The following is a 9,094-nucleotide window of genomic DNA, read 5'->3' on the forward strand; positions in this document are numbered from 1 at the left end:
CTCCCCAGGCTACGCGCCCCTTCACTGCTGCGGTGCCGCCTCCTTAACGGCCTCCCTCGACCCCTTCTCCTCGGTATCCCCTCCGCTGCCCTGCGCTCCTCCTCAGCCCCACTCACTGTCCCCAGCGCCCCACGCCGAGGAGCTGTCCCTGATCCCTCCCCTGGCGGGGCGCCGGCGCCGCGCCCCTTACCTGGGACTCGGCGTGCAGGAGAGCGGCTCGCTCCGGGACAGCGCAGTGGAACGGCGGGACCAAGTGACTGGCGGCGCAAGGCGCAGCGGAGTTTGCAGAGCTGAGCGGTGAGGTTTCCCGCGGGTCTGGTCTAGTCCTCACCGCAGCGACTTAGGGTTGAGGTTCCGAAGGCAGCTCAGCTTCGCTACAGCCGCGTCCAGGCCCCACCCACTCCCCGCCCAGGGGCGGAGTCCGTGTTCGCCCCGCCTCTGGGTCCCCCACCGCCAGCAGGTGCCGGAAATCCAAGGTATCTTGGGGACCCTGAGTTACCCAATATCTGGGTGACTATCGTGATTTATGTTAATTATCACGCCTCATTCCACAGGCTGAACTTACTAGAGTGATCAGAGAGCTTTGATAATAATGTAGATGATGATGGGTACCAGTAGTTTGTCATTTCCAGAGCGCTTTCCTGTCCTTTATATGGCTTCATCCTCAAAAGCCCACGGGTAGACGCAGAATCTGGACAGCTAACTACAAGAGGCAATGAGGCCAGGAATCTGTGCATTGTCCTCTAACCCATGCCCTCCTTCACGTCCTATATCCCACCAGTCCGGTAATAACACCTCCTTAATATATCCTATTCCTTCCCTTCCTCTCCATCTCCACTGCTCTCACCCTGGTTCAGGTCTCATCACTTCTTGCCTGGACTAACCTAACAGTCTCCTAATGAGTCTCCCTGCCTCCACTCTCCAATCCATCCTCTACTCCAGCGGCCTGAATGACCGTTTTAAATGTCACCATGTTACCACCGACCTTGTTAAACAAACAACAAAAACAAAGAAACACTTTCAATGGCTTCCCTTTAGCAGCAGCTGCCTGGAGTAAGAAAATGTTCTTGCCTGGTCATAGAAGTCCCAGCTCTGCCTATACCTGCAAAGGCAGGTATAGGAGGTAGTTTGCACTGCCTCCTCCCATCCTGACCTGGACTTCAAGTCTTCCTGAGGTCACAAGAGCCAGCTGCCAGCTCTGGTTTAGAATCATAGTCCTTTTCCACACTCTTCCCCTACTCCAAATCTTAGAGTTCCACGTTAGAAACAAAACTCATTTTTCCCCCCAAGTTCTGTTATGACCCTAACTACATATTGTCTCTCTGACTTCAGGAATCACCTAATTGACAGCCCCTCTGGTTATTTGACTTCTGTGTCAGATTCATCCTTATACTGTTCTGAGTTTCCCCACCCCCTCCTCTTCATTCACCTTCCCACAGTTCATCTCCTGGCAGCCCTTTCCTCTGTACCCTATGGAGTTCCATTCCTTTGTCAACGAACTCTCCTACACCCTCTGCTCTCTTCAGAGAGTATTTAGATTACTTCTTTGCCTTTGCTGAAACTTGGTCCTCTTCTCATTCTCTTCTTGTTCCCTCCTGCAAGAGAGCTTCTCACTTTCCCACTCTCCACACACCATAAAACCAGGCGGTAGGGTGAGCTCTGCCACTTCCACTCTTGTACAAAAATTTCTTCTCCTTTGCTCTCCAGCCACACCACCTCTATTCCTCCTCATCAAGGATATTACTGACCTCCAACTGCTCCTTACGCATTGACGATTTCAGCCCCTGGCTCATGGTCATCCTCATTAGCCCCTGTCCTGCCATCCTTCTGGTGACTTCGGTAGCCGTGTGGCTTCCCGATCCCTCAGTCCCTGGTCTCCTCTTCGCATCACCCATGGTCACACTCTGAACTTCTTAACCACTAGTGCCCCTGTGATTTTAAAATCAAGTACCCTACAACGCAGGTCTCTCACTCCCTTTCTCTCACAAGACGCTAGTTTCCTCATTGCAAAATGGGTGTGATGATAATGATTTTTCATTCTTCACAGGAGTAATGCGATAACATACAAAACCATCTTTTAAAGTTGCAAAACAATATGGGAACAGATGGTATTGCAGTTATGTAGCCTCAGGTCTTCTGATTACTTTCTCTTCCTCCTCTCCATGAAAGGCTATGTAATAAAGTGGAAAGAGCACAGACTTGGGGCAAGACAGATTTGGTTTTCAATATTGTTCCACCACTTGCTTGCTGTGTGATCTTATATAAATTACTTCATTTTTTCCTGATACATGCACCTCATTCTCATTTGTATAAATAGCAATAATGAGAGCTACCTCTCAGGCTCGTTGTGAAGGTCAAATAAGAAAAAGAGATAGTGACTAAGAAGCACCTGATAGAGTATCAGGCACATAGTAAGCACTCAGTAAATAAGAAACACTGTGGTTATTATAACAGAAAAAAATGCTACTTTTAGTCACAACTGCTTTCTAAGAAAGATAGATCCTAATGCACAGAAGGTCCTTTGTTCTACTTGGGGCCTTGAGGAGTGTGGATATGTAAGTATGTGAGGAGAAAAAGGAACACTAAATTGCTCTGTGTAAAAACGGGAGGACAATTTTGAATTCACTTGGCAAAATGGGAGGGAGAGGTAATAAAGAGAGCCAGCAGAAGAAAGGAAAAAAATTAGTTAATTAGTTAAGGGTGCTACCTGGGTAAAGGATCAGAAGAAACCCTCCCATGGCAGGTAGACAAAAGGGCGTTTAAGCACTGGAATACATAAGGGATACGTTTATCAAACATATGATGTAAACCTCTTTCTTGACTTCCAGACTTCGGTAAAAGCCATTACACTCAAGCATGCTCCCTGAAAGTGGGGAGTTGTGAAGGCGAGTAAGCAAATTAAGCAATGGGCTTTGTTTTTCTGAGTTGAAAAAAGAGTAGTTGATGTGGTTCCATAGCGTAGCGGTTAGCACGTCTGCTTTACACGCAGAAGGTCCTGGATTCATGCCCCAGTGGAGCCACGGTCTATGGTCTACGGCCATGCCACCCTGAACAAGCCCGATGTCTGATCTTGGAAGCTAACCAGGGTTGGGCCTGATGAGTTCTTGGATGAGAGACCACCTAGGAAGACCAGGTGCTGTAGGTATAAAAAATAATAATAAATAATTTTTTTTAAAAAAAGGAGAGTAGTGGCAGAGACTATGAGAGCACAAGCCCTTATGAAATCTCCTGTGGGGCTTCGAATTTACAAGGGTTATAAAATGTGAAAATTGAAGTTAAAGCCCATTGTATTTAGATCTTAAAGGGGAAGAGAGGCCACATCTGACATTTGAGCAGTGTCATTTATGCCCCCAATAGCTACCTCCCTATGGACTAGCAGGTGATCACCAGAGAGAGGAACAAATCAAATTATATTGGACTTCCTTCACTTCTAGATCCAAATGCCCAAGGAGAAATAGAAAGAAAGACAAAACTGTACTTTTTGCCTTGGATCAGATTGGTTAACAATTACAATCATTAAGATCTTAAAATATAGTGGGCTCATTCACATCTTTTATCTCATTTAGTCCTCAATACCATCATGCAAAGTATGAATTGTCATTCCTTTTTCACAAACGAGGAAACAGAAGTCAGAAAGTTTACATGACTTGCCAACGTCACACATCTGGTAAATAGTAGAGCTAGATACCACATCTGCCTAACTCCAAGTCCAGACTCTTTCTGTTAGACCTCAGAATTGTGGTTGTTCAGTGGACATCAGTATGATTAAGAGTCCTACAAACAAAATTTCCTTAAATTATTTTTAGTTGCCAGAGTAATCAGCCTTCTCTAGCTCTTGCTTCTCACATGAAATTAAAAAATTGATGCTTCTTATTGAATAAATCACTTAGAAAAGGTAATAGCATAAGTGTGGATGTCATAAAATGTTCAGATCTTCACAAGGCTCAAATCTATACCCCAGAGTGAGTCCCTCATGGTCAACCTAAGAACTTAGAAGTGTCAACAGGTTGAATGTTTTCATTTGATCCCTTCGGTGGGTTGCCTCATGCAATGGGGGAGCTGGAGGTCAGAAGGTCACCAGAACTTGTGAAGCAGCTCTAAAAACATAAGGTTCAATGAGAAGAGTGGTGGAAGATGGGACTGGAAACAGGCAGGGCCACATAGTCTAAGACCTCACAAGTCATGTTAGAGATTTGGGAATTTACCTTGCAAGCAAAAGTTTTTAAGTAATAACATGGTTACATATGCATGTAAGAAAGATAACTCTGACTGTGATTGGATGGGAAGGGTAGGGAGCAGGGAGACAGGAGATGGGAAACAGAGATTGCTGTAATAATCCAAGTGAGAAATGAAGAGGACCAGAACTCACATCATAGCTATGCGGAAAATGGAAAGTAGAGGGATTTCATATGTATTTAGGAGGTAAAATTCCCTGAACTTGGTGGCAAATTAATTGTGAGATATGAGGGGAAGGAAATTGGCATAAGCAACCAGGTGGACAGTGAAGCCATTTACTAGTAACAGGAGTGCAAAAGTTGTTTCAGTTATCTATTGCTGTATAACAAACCGCTCCAAAACTTCAGTGGCTTAAAACAGCAATAATTTATTGTTTCTCACAATAATGGGGGTGGCTAAATGAGTACATCTGCTGATTTTATCTGGGATCACTCATAAGCAGCATTTAGTTGGAAGGTCAGCTGAACTAGAAGGTCTAAGATGGCCTCACTCATAGGTCTGGCAGTTGGTGCTGGCTGAGGGCTAGATGCCATGGTTTTCTCCACCTTCTAATCCACAAGTAGGCTAGACCAGCTTACATGATGGTCTTGGGGCAGTGTTCCAAGAAGATAAATGCAGAACATACAATCTCTTAAGGTCTCACCTCAGAAATTGCATAACATCACATATACTTTATTCTATTTTACAAATCAAGCTATAAGTCTAGCCCAGATTCAAAGGGTTAGAGAAATAAACTCCACCTCTGACTGAGAAGGAGAGCAAAGTTACATCGCAAAGGGACATGGATACAGGGAAGGGAAGAATCTATGACCTTTAACCAATCTACCACAGAAGTGAGAAGAGCTTTGGATAATGAGTATCTCAAATGCCATTTCATGCACTAATCATTCCTTCCTTTGCTTTAGTTTCTTCATTTATAAAATAAATGAATGTGCTGGTCCATTATCCTCACTTGTATCGGGTTATAAGGTGAAACTGGTTAAAATGCACACTCAGGACACTGCCCCATCACCAGGGCACACTACTATCAGCCGGGATAGAATCTGAGACACACAAGAGAAACATTCAACATCCGAACAGTCAGAACACAGGTACCATCCCCCTTGCTCATCCTGCTAACGTTTCACTGAAGCCAATTCATTCCACCTCCTGAAAACTCTCCATTCCATCCTTTTCTCTCCATCCACAGCCACAGCCTCCTCACTAGCGTATCCTCACGATAGCCTCCAAATTTCCCCTGCAATCCACAATCTACACTGCCGCAGAAGACTCTTTTTAAACACAGCTTAAAATCTACCCATTGCCCTACTCCAAAGTCCTTCTGTTTAATAGGCACATGTGGCCACTTGTAGTCTGGCCCCATCTACCTTCTAGCCTCATTACTGGACACCCCCTCATCATGTGCTGAGCTCCAACATTAAATTACTTGCAGTTCCCTGAATGTGACCTGCTCTGTAACATCTCCATTGATTTGCATTAGTGTTACTTTCTACTGGGAATGCCATTCATTCATTCACTTACTCACACAGCAAATATCTCCCGAGTACCTACTTCATACCAGGGTGAATAACAAATGATCCCTGATACAAATTCGCTCATTCTGGTGCGGAATAGCAGACTCTAAGGTCCACTAATCTGAGTTCCACAAGGTCTAAGGCCAAAATACTACCCATCATTTCATTTAACTTCCACAATAAATTTATGAAGTGGGAACTGATTCATGACATCTTGGATGTGAGTTAGAAGTAACTAGCCCATGGTTTCTTAGCTACTGAAAATAGGAAAAACCAGGACTATAATCAGAGACATTAATGAATTTGGCAAGACATGGCTGTTTTCTCACTGTGGGACATGTCAGCAGAGAGGAGGCTGAGGGTAGGCCAGGCCCACACTGGGATTCAATTCCTGGGATGCAGAAGATGAGACTTAAGCTGAACCTTCAAAGATAAGTAGTTTAACTCATGGAGAAAAAACTCAGGCAGATGGACCAGCATGAGCAAAGGCCCAGAAGTGTGAAATGATGTGAAATCTTCAGAGAACTTCGGGGGTGATGAGTCTTTGGAAGCATAGTCATGATGGGCACAGTACAAGTGATGAATGAGGTGGGAAGTGAAGTCAGTGTCAGAGGTCAGTCAGAGCCTGGGGGACCATGCTAAGGATAATGGGGCAATGTGGGGCTTTATCCAGGGGTAAGACCAGGCCAAATTCATGATTTAGAAAGATCTCAGCACAATGGGGGATGGATTGGAGGTTCCAAGACACAGGGGTCAGGGAGACCAGAGAGAAGGCTGGTATGATGACTTCAAAAGAGATTATGATACCTGAGTTGGGAGATAAGGAATGAAAAGGACAAGATTTGGTGACTGATTGCCTAAACATGGAGAGAAAGGAAATTGAGGCAACTAGGAGAGTTTTCTGACTTGCGCAGTAACCATTCACTATGAGAAAGGGAACAGAAGACAGCTGTGGGGAAAGTGGGGTCCAGAAGAAAACAAGAGCCCAACAACTGAGTTGGAAATGATTAACCATAATTGTCTTCATTTATTTTATCCTCTTCCACAGAGCCCAGAAGCAGAATCTAGCACTGTCAATCCCCTTATCTCCATTACCCTGTGAGCCTCTCTTTCCCCAGTTACTTAATAGAGAAAACAGTCCACAACTTAACACAGACAATGACTAGACAGCACTTTGTTATCAGGGTTTTAGTTCAAAACATAATTAAGATTTTACTGAGGAGCCAAAGGAACCTCAAATCAGCCCCCCTCAGAAATCCAACATGGGAACCCTTCTATAGTGAGCCTTGGCACGCTCACTTCCAAAGATAGGAAGCCTATCTCCTCCAGGATAGACTGCTTTGTCTTTGGGCAACTCTGTTGGGAAAGTCCTCTTCTTTGCTGAAATCTCACCCTCTGGTCCTAGTTCTTCATCATTATATCATTCATTCCACAAATATTTGTTGCTCACTTAGCATGCCAACATTTAGCAGTGTGCTAGGCACAAGTATATACAAACATGAACTAAACAATCTCTGGTCACAGGAGGTTATGAATCCTAGGAAGGGAGACAAATAAGTGAACAAAATACATAAGGTAATTTCAGTTAGTGACATTTCAGGAAATATTCCAACAAGATGATGGGATAGAAAGTGACTAGGGGAAGGGGCTATTTTAGAATGATAAACAGGGAAAGCCTCTCTAAGGAAGTGACATTTGATGGAGGAAAAGGAGTCAGCCCATTTTAAAGACAAGGCACTAAGAGAAGAGAAAACAGGCAATTCTCCCAGGGTGAGAACATGGCTAAATGACCAATTCTGAGGCCTCCCCCTCTTGCAGAGTGTTTACACACCAGTGGCATGTGTATGGTCTGTTGTCAGGGGTCCTTCTGTCCATGAGTTCACCCTGAGCACAAAGATCCCCTTTGGTCTCATCAGTAATCACTTACCACTGATCAATCTCCTTTCTGGACCATCTCTGTTAAATAAAAGAATTGAATTAAAACAAACTCCAAGGCTTTCTAAGGCCAACCAGTGTGGGATAATCAAAAGAGCATAAGTTATGGAATCAGAGGGGTCTGGGTTCGAATATAACTTTAGCTATTTGCTAGTTACATGATTTTCTCTTGATCACGTGGGCTGCTCATCTGTAAAATGAGGAAGAGGATTATTTCACTGGCTCTTTGAGAGAGTTAAACAAAGTGATAATGTATGTAAAATTCATGGACATAATAGGATATTCAAAAACAACTACTGTAAGGGATCTGATAGCTCTTATAACTAAGCTTAACATGCTTGCTAATGATTTTCCCATTCAAATACATGTCCAGGAAACTGAAGAATAGTTTCTTCTCACTTAGAATCTATGTCAGGTTGCCCTTCTAATTTTGGAAAAACATGTCCTATTTGCCCTGGTAGAACTTGTTAAAGGCTGATAGGGTGGCCTTGTGATCCTTTGCAAAGGTTGTCTCATACTCCACCTTGTGGTCTAAATGGGAACTGCAGTCTCTCAGGATTGACCAGTAACCGTAGAGCTGAAATCAGCCTGAGTAAAGGAGCTGGAAGGAAGGGAACTAACATTGCATTGTATGTATACGCCACATTTTGTTTATCCATTCATCTGTTGCTTCCACCCTTTGGATGCTGTATTCAATTCTTTCGGGTACATACTCAAAAGTGGAATTGGTGGATCATATGGTAATTGTTTAATTTTTGAGGAATCCGGGAAATCACTTTTGTGAAAATGAAGATCTGGATATTCATTCACTGAAGTTTCTGTACTCATGTGTCTCTTGTAAAGTCTTTATGTACCCTGGATTTAAAACTCCTGTTCTGAGTTACACCATAAAGGAGGTAGTGCAATGTGTAATGAAAAAAGCATGAGTTTGAAGTAAGATAGGTGTGGTTGGAATCCAGTATTTAGTCTAGAAACTGAGGGCAAGCCAATTCCATCTCCAAAGTTTCCTCTTCCATAAAATTAGGCCAATATCTATCCCATAGGACCACTGATGGAATATAAAGAGAATGAATGAAAAGAACCTACTATAGAGCTTGGCAAGTCACTTGAAAGTACATTGTTTTTGGGACCTTGGCACGCAGAACAGAGAAATAGCCTCTGCCCTTGGAGAAGCACGGCTGCCTGGTGATAGCCACAGATGTACAAATGGGTAACTACGATAGAATGTGGTGCAGAATCAAGATAGATATATTGGGGGAGGGGTATTTTATCCTCATGAGAAAGGTCAGGAAAGATTCTGGAAGAGGTGTTTTGAAATGTGAAGAATGAGTAAAAAGAAATTTTAAGTAGAGGAAGCAAACCAAGCAAAGACACAAAAGCATAAAAGAGCATGTTGTGAGAAGAACTTG

General features: G+C 43.6%; 1 protein-coding gene across 1 annotated transcript in view; it reads right to left on the minus strand.

The window, feature by feature from the left end:
• The window catches only part of RAB3B (RAB3B, member RAS oncogene family), a 61,618-nt gene extending 58,453 nt beyond the window's left edge, over positions 1–3,165 (minus strand). The window contains exon 1 of the mRNA XM_039886080.1: positions 191–3,165. The gene's annotated coding sequence lies outside the window, so the exon portion shown is untranslated. The remainder of the gene's footprint in view (positions 1–190) is intronic.
• Positions 3,166–9,094: the final 5,929 nt, after the last annotated feature.

The sequence above is a fragment of the Pteropus medius genome, unplaced genomic scaffold (genome assembly GCF_902729225.1).
Source record: "Pteropus medius unplaced genomic scaffold, Ma_sr-lr_union100, whole genome shotgun sequence".
In the NCBI taxonomy this organism is placed as follows: Eukaryota; Metazoa; Chordata; class Mammalia; order Chiroptera; family Pteropodidae; genus Pteropus; species Pteropus medius.